Raw genomic sequence first — 17126 nt, 5'->3', positions numbered from 1 at the left:
AATTTGACAGTTGGAAACTAGATAGTAAAGAGAAATCTAAATTAGCATTCTTATCCACTGCGTTTAGAGTGTAGCCCTTCCCTTATCTCTTCTGTTTGCTCTGGTGGCTGGACAGCTGGTACACATGAAGGCTTTCACCCAGCTAGAGACAAAAGGATAATAGGGGTCTGCAAAGGCAGGGAAGTGGCATAGGTTGGGCAAAATATTGGAACAAAAATTCCAAAACCAGGGCTATTCACGCAACTTACTTCTGTTTATTTAAGAGAAAAAGTTTACAGTTAGTGCTCCTATTTGCCGGTTCTGAAGCTGCAACCTCAGATTAGAGAATTACGAAAAAGCAGCGATAAAGAGCTGGGATGGTGGGAGATAAACACGCTCTGAGTATTGTTCTTGGTGGTTAAGGTAAGGGCTGACCAGTCAGGTGATCACACTGCCTGAGCCGCCAGTGTGCTGATGCAGCTCACTCCACGTGTAAGGCCGGTGGGTGCCTTTATCTGTGCTGGAGTGGGCAGGGGCTTTGTCAGGCTTTGTTTTGGAGCTGAGCCCAGCCCCGGAGGAGATGCAATTCCTGCAATTCCCCGAGTGCAGCCCTGGTTCCACCTGGTGGCCAACTGGCAGAACTTCTCAGCGGGTGCATCGCCAGTTACCTTCAGCTGCAGTAACCTTCATCTCGCCTGCTCCTGTGCACTCCTGCCTGTACAGCCTGCCAAGGAACAGGAATGTGTCTGGGGAGAGATGGATGGGGTTAGCCATTAAGTATCCTTCTCTCTGAACACAGCCCTGTGTAAACACGGCTCTTGCGTGCAAACTATTAACCCCGAACATGACTAAGATTAAACCTTGCCTTTTTGTAGCCTTATCTTCAGCAGGTGGTTGTGGGGAGTAGAGAAGGCAAAGGGTGTGTTAATTCAAGGTAAAACCATACTATGCAGTTACATTTTCAAGCAAGTATAGGCCAGGTGCAGTCAGATTAAAGAGAAACTTCAGATTAAAGAGCAACTATATCTGCAGGCAGATTTAAGCATCTAAGTCTAAAACTGTGGTTTCAAACCAAACAACAACAAAAAAATCAAACAAAAAAACCCAAACCAACCAACCAAAACCAAAACAAAGACCCCAAACCCTGTTCAATAGCCACCTTACTGAAAGCAACAGCATCTCATGGGTGCATCCCTGTAGTTCCAAAGGGAGAGTGCTTAAAACCCTGGGCAGTGTAGTGAGCTTCTTCAGTAAAAAGAAACATAACGGAATTCAAGTCAAACAGGTATGTCCTCAGCAAGACTCTGAAATGTCCAGCATAATTAGGCCATTCATAAAAATAGTTGTAACTGACTTATTTTTTTAATGTATTTTGAAGCATAGCTCAAGGCAGAAAAGAGAGCGTCTGTAGCATTTCCCCAAGAAGTACAAGATTTTGAATCAGTGCCTCTTCTGAGGCTGATAAAATTTTTGCAAGACTGTCTGCTACATGCTTGATTGGGGGATGTGCTGTATTTTAATGTTGAAACCAACAAAAAAGCAGCTCTAAAGGAAAAGGCTCATAGCTCTAAAGGAAAAGCAGAGTGGCAGACTGGCATCAGCCTTAATCCAAAGGGGAAAGGTAATATAACTTCATCTCTGTCCCCACACCCCTGCTCCTCATAAAATACTCCAAACAATGGCTAAGCCAAAACATCCTCTCCCGAAACAAGACAGTCTCCTAATAATGATTTGTTGTGTTGTCCTTCGAACATGCAGTAAGATGAAATCACCTTTAATGATGAAGGGTTGGAAGATGACTCTTTCAAGGCACTGACAGGACAAACAGAGAAAGTGCTGAGAAGCAAACAGATAGAAGAGGACTTCATGCTGACTACCAACATGGAAAAAAAGTACTAAATAAATGGGGAATTCTGGAGAACAGCTCAAAGTTAAGGACTTGGCTGACAACTGCAGTAAGCTTTTTAGACGGAGTACGAGAACCCCACAAAATGTTAAAATGCCTAAGTTCTCCCAGAATTGAGAAGTTGCATTGCTCAAGAAGTTTTTAACTTCCTATTTAAAAACAACAAAATACAAAACAAAGCCAAACACAACACACCATTTTCAATTTCTTAATAGATGTTAACAGATTATTATTATTCATAAAATGCCAAATGGGCACAAGAACCTTTGCAAACAAAACACTTAAGTTCACAGAGAGTCACAAGGAAAACGTAGTTCAGAAATGAACACCAAATCCTTCACTGTGTGTGTGGACTTATACAAGTCACGGTCCTTTCTGTTGTGTAAGGTTTTATCCAAAAGACACTTTACAGTAACACATATTAGTTGATGGAATGATGTCAGCAGTGTCCCCAAGTACCCAGATTACTCCAACTCTCCATAGCTCAGCACCACAGAAAAATGGCAGAGAGAGACATAAATAACACATATAAAGCCTTGTGATTCAAGCAAAATGAGTGATTCCATGATCAGCAAAGCCTGCTATGCTAAACACTGTTAATAATTATTATGTTTTCCTCCACCTACATGTACACATCTATTCACAGTGCCTAATGCTGAGAAGCCTATTGAGATTTAGAGGCATAAAAGGGAGTAGAGACATCTCCTCACTCAGCCAATACTGAATTTTGAATATACTTAACTAATATTTCAAAGAAATTGTTTTATTTCTTTTTGTTGTCTGTACACCTGTGTTTATGTTTGAAATGGATCAGAGATGAGAACCATGTATCAAAAAAAAAACATACTAAGAGCAAAAAACTTCATGTGTAACAAATAACTTTCAAAAGCCACTGGAATCCCATGACCCTAGACACTAATTAAGCCTTATGCTTTGATGTTAGTTCAGCTCCAACTGTTTTTGAAAAATCCTGTCCTTTATGCTTTTTTATTTCTCAATTATCCATCACAGGATATTCCACACCTTTGTTGGAAGCTACTCTCAGAAGACTTAAGAGACTGTTGATTTGGCCCAGAGTGGGAATTCACATCTTTCCAACTTGCAGTGGTGACCAAGACCCTCTGCAACCCAAATGTAAATGAGTAACTGGACTAATAGCAGAGACAAGGACTAAAGTGTATAGCTTCTTAAACACTACAATTACAGTTAATGAAATATCAATAGACAGAAGCAGATAGTAAAAATACGATAGTATACTTTGAATTAACAGAGGCCTTCCCAGTAAAATGGGATGGTATTAGAGCATTCTGCTGGGACAGTTTATTCCATTCATTTGTCCTCTATTTAAAGAGGTCTCCACAGATACCCAACGTACTCTGGACAACCTTCCCACAATTAACAGTCTTACTGTTTTGTCTTTGCTGAGCTTTAGGAAGACAATACCATTTATTTAATGTAGATTAAAATACACATTGATAATGAAGAACAGATTAGTGAAGTCTTAGTTAATTACTATTTTCAGTACAGTTCACTCTCAATTAATTATATTATCATGTAATAGCTAGCATACATCTGCTCCCAATTGGTTAAATACTTCTGCAGCTATACTCCTACTGAAACCTGCAGCAAAATTCCCATTGCTCAAAAAAGCTTTAATGAAGCCCCTAAGACTCAGGAAAACAAGACTAGTCATCTGTACTTCGTGTTGCTTTGCTAGCATTCAGGGCTTTAAACGAAGTAAAGCAAAGTTACCCTGTTGCACATATGGCTCGTCCTGTATTTTCAGCTGTGCTATCTGCCATACAGGAGCATGGGTTTGAAGGAGTTCAGCAGATGAATTAAGAAGCTCAATTTATGCCATAACTTGGGTGTATTTCCTAGAGAAGAATCCTCAGAGTGCAGACAGTGTTTTTAACATAAGGACTCTGCGGTTTGGAAAAGGGGCAAAAAGCATGCAAATACACACAACTGCAGCAGACAGAGTAACTGAAACCCAGATATGCGAGACAACCATTGCTATAAAATTTCCGTGTTAAAGAATTGTTGAAAAATAAGACTAAGCATTTTCCCATAATACTAATATTCTGGGATTTAATGGTTAGCTTTACCCCTGAACTTGTCACTATTAAATAAACTAACACCACATAACAGCTGCTCAAGATATTGCTTTGAAGAATGTATCATAACTTTGGGTTTTATTTGATTTCTCACCTTTTTCAGTCTTCAAACGCCTAAAGACAAGATCCTCTATACAAACATGGCTCTTCGGATATGAATATCTCGAATTAACATCTATACATTAAGAATTGTTCCTCCCCTTCACAACATTCACCTGCATTTTAGATAAATTGCTAATCCCTTTCAAAAGCATTTGAAGACATTGGAACTGTTTCCTCAGTGTGTGTCTTTCAAGAAATAATATCAAGATGCTGACATTATAACACTATTTTGTGGAGAACCTGAGACTCTTCATCACATGCACAGAGTCTAAGTCATGCTTCAGAAATTCTCGAGGTCTGCACTCGGGGTACGTACGACCTTGGGAGAGAGTCAAGGTTCATTTCTTGATGCAGCCTCCTCCAGTAACTGGTGTACAACCTAAAGCACCTATTTCATTGCTTTATTAGACTCACAAAGCTTATTCACTGCGTCACTGCCCTCCGTCTCACTACTAATACAAGTGAGACACATCAGCACAGAATGCCTCATTAGCCAGAAACCTGTGATTTACAGAACATTAATGTTCGCTGACCACTCCATGCTCAAGTGTACTATAAGTTTACTGGATGGAGCTGTTGGTTCAGGGATGAGGCCGATTTAAATCAAGGCAGACAGACCCATTCTGAAGAAACGGTAGCTTCAGAATACAATTCTGAATGTTGTACGGGGGACCTTTTATGCTTCGGGTTTACACGTTGTCCTTGTACAGAAGTTTCAGAGTCCAATTTGTTCTCCAGTGTAATTTCAGAGTACTGCTCTACCCATCAAAATAATGTATGTCCCAACTTAAGAGTCTTGTCCATAAAGATAAGCAAATCTTTTTTAAAAAAATCATTTCATTCTACATTACTAAAGCTAGCAGATCGCTCCTTTAGGTTGTTACCATGTAACATTTTATTTTCAGCAAAACAATCAAAATAATATCTGCATCTCTTAATAACTTAGTGAAAAGCAAATTGTTCTCAGGTAAATACAGTTTTGTTAAATAAATTTCTCTATCCATAAAGTACAAATTTTAATTTCTCTGTTGCATGATTACACAACAGTCCACGTAACTAAGATCTGGCAAATTTTTCATCTTTACTTTCTCCTCCTTAAAAAGATTGAATTTTTTTTTTTTTTGTACAAGATACTAAAAGTATCCCATTTCAACTTTTCCTATTCCAAACTAGATTCAAAATGTTTCTCCTTTTGCTTGGCATTAAGCTTCTGGCTTCACAATTAACACACATCAAATAGATCTCAGAACGTCACCAAAATGTGTAATGCTACTATGATGCATGTTTAAATTTAGGCATTCGAGTAATCCGATTAAAGTCAGCATCTGCGAAGTCAAACACATAAGCCAAAGAAAAGGTTTAATAATGGTTCAGTGCACAGGTTCTCAAGTGCATTGAGAGCCATTTCTCTAAAATGTTGTATCATCTGCATCCCATTAAAAAAATACAATTCCAAGATACTAAGTGTGCTGTACAGATATTCTCAAGAGTACCACAGAGATGCAGCATAGATTAGTTGCTCATGGTGCGCCTCTCTTCCTAAAACACAAACCACATCTTAATAGCCCAATGAAGAGAACTTGAACTGTAGTTGAATTATACTGAACTATTGAATTACAGTTGAAAGCAGCAATTCTCTTGTTTAACACAATGGTTGATACAAGAAATCACTTTGTACAGAAACTTCAATTTGGTACTCCAGCAAAATCCTACTGATTTGGTAAGAGTTTTATGCAAGGAATTATAGAGTGATCCTTCAAACACTTTTGAATTAGTAAGTGCTAGCAAGGCCTGCAGGCATTTGCAAAACTGGGGTCTGAGAATTTGTCCCTTTATCTATCTATTTAGAATAAAAGAAAAATAAATGCGAGTTTATGCCACATTTGTTGAATTACTGAATCAATTGAGATAATTTATTTGCAATATTTCAAAGGGCTTGCGGTTTTTCAATCATCCCATACCTGACCAACATTTGTAATCCCTGTCATTCCTGTAATGAATTTTAGGTATAGGATATAAAAGTAGTTTTTGTTGAAATAGCTTACAAAAATAATCATCATATTTCATGCTCCAGAGCATACAATAACGACTGATAAAATTATGAAGGACCCTAATTATTGCATTACTTCTATACAAAGCACAAACTCTTTCGAAATACAATATAGGAGCAACATATTTGGGGTTTTTTTGTTGTTTTCTAAAATTAGCAGAATTATGCATTTAATGGATTAATACCTGAAAAACAGAAAAAAAATTTGAATAACAGAAAAACACCTCCCATGCAGTAATTTCATTGAATGCAACACTCTGGATTACTAAAATGAGCTAGGTAGACTAACCATAATCTAAAAAAACCCCTGCTAAACAAAAAATAAAAAGTTTGACACAAAGACCAGCTGACTTTTAATCATACTTTAATTAAAATCTATTTATCTAAATGAAAAACCCACTATGAACACACGAACTACGCTCACCATGCAGGCTGGGCAAACTCAAAGTACGTTTTGAAATGTGGATATACCTAAAGGACAGGATTTTTTTTTTTTAAGATTACAAGAACTCAACTAAACCAATATATTTCAGATTTGGGAGGGGAGAGGACGAGGTTGATAACATACTAAGCAATTCAGTACCTTCATCCATATGACCTTAGTCTGACTGCAATTGAATTACTTTATACCACCTGAACAATTTTTACAATGGAAAAAACATAACGTATAGCTCATTAGTTTCCTAATTATTTCCTCTTCCTTCGGGACAAATAAAAAGGCATCTTTGCAGCTCATCTCTGAATAGGGCTGTACATAATACTACCTCAAGAAACATTACCACAGATCTGCTGAATACAGTGATCAGTTATCTTCACCTATAGATACACCACAGCATCTCACATTGTTTTGACAGCATTTAATATATCTTTTACAATCTAATAAAAGAATCTGCAACAAAGAAAAATACTATTAATTTATATTACAAGACACTGTAGTATAAATTTATAGCATTTCTCAACTCTGTAAGTAAGTCAGGGATAATATTCATAAATATCAAGAACAAAGTCCCCAAATCAAAACATTAAAAGAACCAAAACAGATTTTTAGAAGGCTGCAAAGTGTTTTGAAAACATTAAAACCAAAACTCAACTATTGCCCCCAAATTTCTTGCTATGAGTTCTGTTTTTTTCACATCCCATCCTGAAGGGCAGACAATGCTAAATTTATGACAGCACAATTTCTCAGATATCTATCACAGGTTCCTCTCACATTAAATCCCCCATAGTTTCTCTAAATAGCCTACTCTAGAAAGAAATAAAAAAGTAAAAATAAAAAAAAAAAGGTTTTTTTTTTCCTATCCGTACATTCAATTTTATTTACAATGCCTTGAGAGAAAGAAAGACGTTATGGTACAGTTACACCAAACTATCCGACATAAATCTCAGCTGTTTACTAAGATTACGAATACCAAAAAAAAAGTTACACCAACTTTCACAATTACACACTAATTTTTAGAACCATCACACAATGACAAAAAAGTTATCAACTTTATAAATACAGAAAAAAATTACATGGTTTTAAGAACAACAAAGTTACCAAAAATATATATTTTACCATACCTCCTTTAAATTTTTTTCCCGAGAGTTGATCTTTACAGGTTATTAAAAAAAATATTTCTTCAGCCACAAGCCTTTGTATTTTATTTTTATTTAAAATAAAAAGTCACACAAATGTTAAAATATTTTGGTTTTGGCCATTTGGCTCCCTCCTCCAAATTGACACTTTATAAAAACCTTCTGTACTTTTTTTTCCCCCTCCCTCTCTCCCTCTCTACTACCTCCAAGATGGTAGGAAAGTTGTTGTTTTGGAGGGCAGAGGAGCCGCTCTCTGATGTTATGTCCTCTCGGTGCCTGTAGTGGTGCTATAGGAGGCTGCTGGCTCTCTTCTTGAGCAGCCCCAGCAGCCCTGCCTTCTTTGCTGGAGAATATATTCAGGGATTCCCCTTAATAATCACCTACCCTCTGAGCACTTTGTAGTTTTAAAATAATAAAAGAGCCCCCAAAGCTTCCTCCCCACAAAAAGCAGGATCTTCTCAGAGACAGGGGGGCAGCAGCTCCTCAGCACAGAGCCCGAGCACATTCCCAGTCCCTCTGCTGGGGAGGAAACTCTGATCTGTCAGCCCAACAGAGGGAAAGGGGGGAGAGGAGAGAGAGGAGGGAAAAAAAAGCAGCTGGAAAGGTAAGCCAGGCCCGGCCTGCATCCCCGGGCTCGCGTAGCGCGGCAGGCGGTGCGGAGGGTGCAGGGCGGGCGGGGAGGCGGGCTACGCGAGGCCGGGGATCGGCCGGGGCGGCGTAGGCCGCAGTAGGGGGTGCGGGGAGCCAGGGGGGTTTTTGAAGCTTTCGAGCGTCGGGAAGAGCGCCGGAGGCGGGTGAGACGGCCGCCGGGGCCCAGCGGGAGGGTCGGGGCGCGGCGCCTTTGCCCGGGAGGTGAAGGGCGGCGGGGGAGAACGGGGGCGGGGGGGCGCTAGGCCTCGGCGCGGCGCGGCCCGGCCGTTCCGCTCCCCGCCCCGCCGGGCCCCCCGCGCCGGGCCCCGGGCCCAGAGCGGGCCGAGCCCCGCAGCCACCGGGGCCGGGCGGCTGGGGGAGGCCGTGGGGGCGCCGTGGCCGTGGCCGCTCTTCCCCCTCCCCCCCCCCCAGCCCCCCCTGCCCCCCGCGCGGGGCGAAGGGGCCACGGGACGGGGGGACGGGGGTGGCATTAATTTGCCGAAATGACTTTTAATGAGCGGGGGTGGGGTGGGGGGGGGCGCCCCTCCCCCCAGCCCGGTGCGGGGCCGCCGCGGCGGAGGCGGTGCCGGTCCCGCGGGGCTGCGCCGGCCGCGGCCTGGAAAGTTTCGCGGCGTTTTTGGGGTGCTTTACTCCCCTACCACCGCCGCCGCCCACCCCCGCCCGCGGCCGTGGGGACGGTGCCGGCGGGGCGGGAGGACCCCGGAATGCGGCCGCAGGTTCCCCCCCCGCCCGTCCCGTCCCCCCTTTTTCCCCCGTCGGTGACCCCCTTCGGCCGGGTCGGCGGCGGGTGGATTCGCCGCACAACTTTTTGGGAGGGAGTGGAGGGTGTTTTTGGGGGTGCGAGGAGGCCCTCGGAGTGCCCCCCCCCCGCCCCTAAACTGCCGGCACGTGGGGCCCCGGGCCGGTCCCAGGAGCAGGGAACGAGGGGCAGGGGCGAGGGGCTGCCCTGGCTGCACCTTCGCTCCCCGGCACATGCCGGGGCCGGCGGCTGCCTGAACCCTGCCGGGGCCGGGCTGGGGTCCCTCAGCCGCCCCACTGTCCCAGGACCTGTTAGCGGGACAGGAGCAGCAGCCCACCGGCACCTCAGCCAGGGAAGGGATCGCCTCAGTAGCCCCTACAGAGCAAGGGCTATGTCTGGCCCCTCTCCTGTCCCCACTGGACACCCTAACTGTCCCTGTGGGCTGGGGTCCCGCTGTGGTTGGGGGTCTGTGTGAGGTGCTGCTGCCCCCCAGGACTGAAAATGAAAGGATCGTTTTTTTCAGGGAAAAGAACGTCTGGTAGTTGTGAAGTGAGTGCACTGGAAGACCCACCAACGCGCTTCACCCCGCACAGGTGAAATAGCTCCGGTTTCTAATGCGGGAGGTGGCGCATTTTGGCCAAATATTCCTTAATGTGTCTTTTAGGTCAAAATTATAATGTCTTTCTACAAGTAACCTCAAATGAATTTTGGAAGTGACAGTGATGCTCACCTTAAAGCCTTATATTATACCATCTGATTAAAATACATAGAGTTAGTTCTAACTTTCTTACTCAACAACATGCAATGCAGGTTTATTTTAAGGCCTTTCAGTTTTTGAGGATTGGGAGACTTAAATATAAAATTGACAAAATTAGGGCAATGCATTGTTCCCCTGTAGACAGGTGCCCTCTCATATGGGCTCACCTGTACTGGCAGTGTTTCATGCTCAGGCCATACCCACCAGGTACCACTGCTGATGGCTGAACTGGAGCACTTGTGTTTTGTGTGAAGCTGTCACTTACAGCCTGGTGACATTCAGCCTTTTGCATGAACTGTTTATAATATATACAAAGATCACACAAGTTTTATTAAATGTAAAGCTAAATTATCTACAGAAAGCAAGCCATACTTTACGTACTGGGGGTTATTTTGATGTTCAGTATTTTTGTGATGAGTGAATGAATTTCTGTGTAGGGCCTGGTCCTACAGAACTGCATATACCATGTTCTCATGATATGGTAAATCACCAGGAGGTACAGATTTATTTTAAGACCACACCGAGACTCCAATAGCTTATACCTGCTGAAAGGCTCCTCTGTGAGGAGCTCTATTGGTTTATTTATTGAGTATTCCTACTGAAGCAAGAATGATGTTGTATTTTGTGAAAGTAAGCTTATTTGTCTTTGTAGTATTGGGACTAAAAATGAGACAAAGGTATTTTGTTTAACCTCATATGGAAGGGCAGGTTATCTGTTATTTGAATAAATAAAAGACTTGGACTTTCTCCCCCCTCCCCCCCCAATTACAGATGCAAGGTGTGTTGTGGTATGTTTAATCTCTACTTTATCTCAGGATCGTGATTTCAGTATTTTGAGATAATGTTTTTAAAGTACATTTCTGCTATGTTCAATGTCCTAAAGGGTCCATTTGTTGCTATATCTGAAGGCCACCTCTCTGCAGCCCTGCTCATTCTGGCACAACCCAGGCCTGTTTATAACTACATTGAAATAAGCATGCATGAGAACCTCCCTGTGAGGATGTGATAGCAGGACTGGGGCCTGAGACCTGCTCAAATAGAGAAATCCTTCTTCAAAAGACTTTCAAGATACAGAGCCCATCTTGAACCTTAGGTCAGGAATAGCCATGTTTAGGAAGTTACTTTTTTGAAATCTATAGGGATGTACTCTTGGCAGTAGTTATGAATTTTTGTACCTTAGATCTTTTTTCTTTAGAAATCCTCTGCAGTTTCTAAAATTCTTAGTCTTAAATGTTTGTTGTTTTTTAGGGTTTGAGGTATCTTTGTCAGGTTTTCTCTAAGGTACTTTGAGGTACAGATGAGTGAATCAGCTGAAATAAAAATTCTTGCTTAAGTTCATTTGGTCTAAGAAAACAAAAAGAACCTGTTCAGTTTGTGAGCAAAGAGTTTTTTTCCCTCATCATAGTTATGTTTTCTGCTCTTGATTGTAATTAGTTACAAGTCCTGTGAGTTCTCTAGCTGTTACTATTATTATGAATAATGCTTAAGTTTAATTCTGTATTTATTGTGTTATATTCTAAAACATAATCTGTTTTACTGGTGTTGCCTACAATATTCTGGTGCTTTCCTGTTAATATATTGGACATCCTTATGCAACATAAACTGCCTTTTTCTAGAGCTGAAGTAATAAGCTTTCTGAAAAGGCAGAATGAGGGCAATATTGCTTCTTTCTTCCTAGGTAGATCTTAACATATGAAAAAAGTAGTCCAAAATACTATTCCAGGTAGTAACTAAAAATATCTTGTAAAATCTTAACATGTTGAATGCCTTGATCTGTCAGGGTGCTTGCATGTGTGTTGCAGTACCCACACTTCAGAGGCCTTCCTGAGCAAGGACTGTACTCTAGTTAATAAAAGTGTTCTGTACAGGAACTCTCATAGTTGACTTTGGTTGCTTCCCAGTGTTCTCTGTCTCCGTTTGAATGCTTTTACTGACAAAAAGACTCTTGTTTCCACAATTACAGCATTCTTGGTTTGGTAGCTGAGTGTAGTAGAGAATTGAGCTGTTAAAAGACTAGAACTAAGCCAAACTTTTGGTTAGATCACAAAATAGGGACAGAAGTTATAACTTGTGCTGTTGATGTTGATCGCCATTAGATTTGGTACAGCTTCTCTTGATAGAACAAAACATTTAAAAGAGAGGTATTTTTTGCTATGAAATATAAAAAATGAATGTTTTCTCCTTAAAAGTATACTTTTTACTAATACTGTTTGAAAAGTTTGCTATAAAGTAGCTTTAAACGCATGTCTTTTTGTCATGAATTTTATGGCTTCTGTTCATTTTGGAGTGGATGCAATTCCATGTTGCCAAACATCTTGCACTCTGTGTGTTTGCTTAGTTTCAGGAAATGGATCTGACAGTGGCAGGTACTTGTTCTTTCTTGGTCCAGAGGAATTGACAAAACTACTATTTATGTTATTTGTGTTTGTGGAGAAGCTGAGGTTCTTGCAGGTCAATGTTCTACTTCTGGCCCCAAGCTGATGGTTTTGGAAACATATGGAGATGACATACCTTGTCTGTGAGATGTCATAAACACACCAAGCAATTTAACAGGAAATTTGGGCTACTATTAGCAAATGCAAAACAACACAGTAAAGACGTCTGTAGTTGTGGATTTTGTTTGGATGCAGTGTGTGATGCTCTGAGCTCAGTCCTCTTAATTATACATCTTTTAACCACCAGCATATAATTGCCTTGCAATTTACAATGCATTTGGGGATACCATTGCCTAAAAGGGTCTTACGTACATTGAATGTCAAGTTCTGAGCATATGTTTAAGAATGTACCAACCCACATGATTTAAAACACTCTAATATTTTCAGCGCAGCATTTGCTCAAAATTGCCGATCTGAATTTTGAGGCTATAGCGCTTTGGGCTTTCTATTAGTGAGTAAGCCATTAACTTCCCTGTAGACTGCAGATTATGTCAGGTGCCAGATCTCTGTGTAGCATAATGCTTGTACTTGGGTGTGGTTAGAGTGAAGATTGTCTTCCAAAGTTTGCTGCTACACTGTTTTCCAGCCTCTCTGAAGGGCTGTTTAACTCTTTTGGAGGAGGATGTGTGGAGTGCAGTGCTTACAACTTTGTTGTCTTTAGAGCTGATGTGCTCTGCAAGGGAGCTGATTATGCCGGTACTGAAAAGCCGGTACCAAAAGCAGTTGGGAGCTGGCTGCTTCCAGAGGGTGATAGCAGGTACTGGCAATTGGACAGGTGTATTCCTGTGTGTATTGAAATCTTTTGTTTCTCTTTTTGCAGTCATTGTGCAAACCACCTTCAGTTGTCTTACAGACTCCAGTGGCTGCACTCAGCAGGACAAATTGCTCTGCTCTTAAGTGCTGATGTCTCAGAGTGTGACTTTGCTCTGTCTCCTGCCTGTCCTTGCTATAAAGCCTTGCTGGGGTGCTAGGTTTGTTACTCTTCTTCACATGTCCAGATAGGACTTTAGCCAGAGGGAGAAGGTTTTTTTCCGGTCAGCTGTTCAAGAATAAAAAATGGGACAAGGGGAGAAATTAATGTGTTATGAAGTTACAAATATTAGTGGTAACCTCATAAGAACGTGAAAAATACCCTGCCGGGTCAGATCAGCTTGGATCCAACCTAATGTTCTGAATTGGGCAGTAGGAAAAAGTGATGTTATTTAGGAAGAGCATGAAAGCCCAGACACTTTTTTTGTGTTTTCTTCTCTTACTCCTCCATCACCCATGTTTGTTAAATTGGTCATGCTGGCGGGTACATCGCTTATGTCCCCATTGTCTGTGAACTTCTCTATTGCCTTTTTGAACCTGATAATACTGTCTGCTTCCATGGGTCTCATGTGACAGCAAGTTCCAGCAGTTCACTACCTGTGAATAGTAAAAGCAAAGAAATACTTCTTTGATATGTTTTGAGTCAATCTCTTACTAGCTTCATCAGGTACTCCTAGTTCTTATATTGTGTGATCTGGTATATGACTGCTCTGTATTTACCTTGTTTCCTACCATGATTTTTTAAACCTCAGTCATGTTTTACATCATTTGGCAAGGGCACGCATTTTTGGATTCCCTTCTGTTCTTTGCCCTGTTGTTTCTGACTAGCTCAAAATCTTTTATTTAGGAGCAGTTGTGTAAGGAAAATCTGGGTTCCTCAAGAAGCAGCTTCTGGTTTCTCATTCACAGGTTGTGGCTAAAGTTTGTTTGAGCACGTGCAGGTATACATTTTTTTTTCTGTTGAACCTTCTACATCTTCAATGCAGAGTGTAAATGCAAAACCGAAAACAGCTTCCAGAAAGTTTTATATTCTGATATTTTTATAGTGAAGTACATCTGCTTAAGCATTTGCTTTTTCCAGGGGAAGTCCATGTTTCCGTCATCTCTTACTGAATCCTGTGGGACAAAAATAATTTCTCCCCCACCCACTATTTAGCTAAGTGTAGTTTCAGTTCTCTTCAGTTAAGTGACACGTGCCTATTCCATGCTTGTGCTACTTTTTACGTAGCAGCAAAAAGCTCTGTTAAGAACTCCTGTAAATTGTTAAAAATAAAACACTGCATCAGATGAAATCAGAATGAAGCTATTTAAGTGTCTTTGTTACTTTTATATATATATTTATACACACACATATGCACTCTTATGTGGTATGCTATGGAAGTAAAAAGAAAAAGCTCTTTTTAGATTAAGTCCAGCTTCAGTCTCTGATCCTGGCAGTGTATCCACATAGTGACATGTCTTTTGGGGAGTCTGTTTAAGAATCTATCAATAAAGATACAATTGCAAGTTTGAGAAAATTGCTGTGTTGTTTTTTTTTTGATGTACTATTGGTTGGCTACTATGTTTATTAGCTTTCTTGTTCCTTGCACTGTAGTCGCACTAATTGATTCCTGTCAGGATTTTTAACATGGTTATATTTGCATGAGCTTCTCTTAGTGTATATATAGACCCAAAAATCCATGTTCATGCTCACTGGTTTCCCTGGGCATTATTGTCAGTATTTTTGTGTGAATGTTTCATATAGCATTGTACTTGTGCCCTGTATCTCTCAGACAAGTGAGAAGTGAAATACTATGCCTGCCTTGACACAGTCAAGTTAAATGCAAAAATAAGACTTAATTATGAGTTAAATCCAAAAATAAAACTGTGGCCACAAGAATAAGTCTAGGATTATAGTGGCTGGAAATTGTGGAGCAGTTTCTTTACAGAAGCTTAATGGAGGCACACAAGCTATGCATTTCTCGCTGTTTACTTGGGAACCATCTTGAGGAACTCTTTCCCTTCGGTCCGTTGCTTGATAACCTTCAGAAAAGAAATAACAGCTGAGTTGTACAAAAGAGGAGAAGGTTAGTGATACATCAGAAACTCTGCAGAGCATGATAGTAGAAGTTTCAAAGAAGGTGATAAACCAGAAGAAAATAGAGAGCAGAATGTAGGTCACCCCAGTTGCAAGATACACTTGGTCTTTCAAGTTTTATGTCCAGTCCAGTATGCCACCTAATACAAGCTTTGATAACCTATTGAGAGAAGCAGACTCCTCAGCAAAAGGCTTTCTGTCAGCATTGTGTGTGTGATATGCAAGTAGTTAAGACCCACTTGATTACTTTTGCTGCCATAGTAATAGATGAGTCCGTCTCTCAAACATGTGGGATGGAAACACTGACCACAACTCCTGTATGGGTCATGTTCCCATGGGATTTATGTTTTTCATTCATATTGTTGCTCAATAATACTGAAGGGTATGTCAGTATCTGCCTGAGCCAAGGTGGCTGAAAGGATTATTTGGTCCTTAACATGCTAAAGAAGAGATTGTTCCCTCTTCCTATTCTGTGTTTTTGAAGGGCACAGTCAACAATGAACTTTCTAAGACTGATGTGATGTGGAAAGTCATACTCCAGTGATTGGTTTCAAATATATATATAGTGTATGTGCTTCTATGCCTTGAGAAAAGTTGGGAAAGCTATTGGAACTGGACTAGGCGTCTGCGCTTATGTTGTGACTGTCTGGTGTAAGCAAAGTGCAAGGCCCCTGCCTCTGGGGGTGCCTGCTTGCATGTGTGCATGGAAGGGGAAAATGTGTATCAAGAAGAAATACAAAGTTATCATTATTGTCAAATGACTGTTCAGGTCGCTTGCAGTAGTTACATTCCGTAGCACCTGTCTCCGTTCTATATGCTCTGTATGCTGTACATGTGTGCGTGAAGCTGTTCCAAGAATTTTAAGTGTGTTTTAAAATTTTTTAGTACTCTTCTGTCTTTCTGCTTCTACTGCTAGATATATGCTAATGAAGGCCAGATTTATGCCGTTTACTCTGTGGGATAGGGTGGTTTGTTTTTCCCTAGTGACTTAAAATTGCTTTTCTAGATCCCCTAGTGCCATAATGCTTTGTCATTTTCTCATGGTACTCTTTTACAGCAGAAAGTGGAGGCTTTTACCTTTACATGAGGAAAGTGCATCTTTCCTGCAAAGTCTGTATAGGCTTCTTCCTTGCAATCCTACTCTTGCCATTTTGGGCCTTGGGAACAAGTAAGTTCATTGAGGTGGTAATCTGTACAATTGTTACGTGCCTCTAATTTATTACATATTTCTGAATATCACCTCTGTGAACATTCCTTTCCTTGCTGTATAAAGCATATGAAACTGAACTAAGTACTGAATGAATACACAGTGTTTAAAAGAGTTCATTGCGGTGCTTCAGGATGACGTTTCTGAATAAAAGTTACCTTTTGCAGGTTAAGTTTAGTGCATCAGAGTAGCTGCAGAATGTATGTACTGTTAGTTTTATTTGAAACTACTTTGGGATGGTTTGGGGGTTTTGTTTGTTTTTTTAAAAAGATGATTGCCAAAGACCTTCATAATGTTGGGAACTGAAAAAGTACTTTATAGCTGCATGGATTTGCATTGTAGGAATCTACTTTAGGGGGAAAACTCACCAGCCTCTTGCTGAATTGACATTTCAGCCCTCCTGGCATTGATGGGATTAATTTGACGTATATTAATGCCTGCATTTCCCTAAAATAAGTACAATGAGGTAGGATAAATGGAGATGAACCATGATGACCTCAGGAAGGACTGCATATGGATGCTTGCAGAAATTGTAAGCCGCTATAAGATCTGAAGACTGTTCATCAGGTGTGGTAAAGAAAGCTTTTCTTAAAAAAAAAAGCTTTGTTGCACTGACTGACGAAATAATTTTGCAGAGCAAAGACAGTCTCTGGTGGTTTTGTAAGCAAAAATATTTGAAGTAAACCCTCTGCAATCAAATGAGTTAATCATCTTTCAGCTT

General features: G+C 40.9%; 1 protein-coding gene and 1 long non-coding RNA gene across 5 annotated transcripts in view; one reads left to right on the top strand and one right to left on the bottom strand.

The window, feature by feature from the left end:
- Positions 1 to 234: 234 nt before the first annotated feature.
- Positions 235 to 8013, bottom strand: LOC120410259. Its single transcript, XR_005602276.1, has 2 exons — positions 7933 to 8013; positions 235 to 725 (listed from the first exon to the last, which is right to left on the bottom strand). It is a non-coding gene; the product is annotated as an uncharacterized LOC120410259 (long non-coding RNA).
- Positions 7985 to 17126, top strand: part of INO80D (INO80 complex subunit D) — a 45974-nt gene continuing 36832 nt past the window's right edge. For 2 of the 4 annotated variants that reach the window (XM_010406664.3, XM_010406665.4), the window contains exons 1-2: positions 7985 to 8333; positions 9643 to 9712. The gene's annotated coding sequence lies outside the window, so the exon portion shown is untranslated. Of the gene's footprint in view, positions 8334 to 8498; positions 8524 to 9642; positions 9713 to 17126 lie in introns of those variants that run through there. The other 2 variants (XM_039554596.1, XM_019290423.3) reach the window with 2 other exon arrangements.

This window comes from Corvus cornix, chromosome 7, assembly GCF_000738735.6.
Source record: "Corvus cornix cornix isolate S_Up_H32 chromosome 7, ASM73873v5, whole genome shotgun sequence".
NCBI classification, from domain to species: Eukaryota; Metazoa; Chordata; class Aves; order Passeriformes; family Corvidae; genus Corvus; species Corvus cornix.
This window is presented reverse-complemented; position numbering and strand designations above follow the sequence as displayed.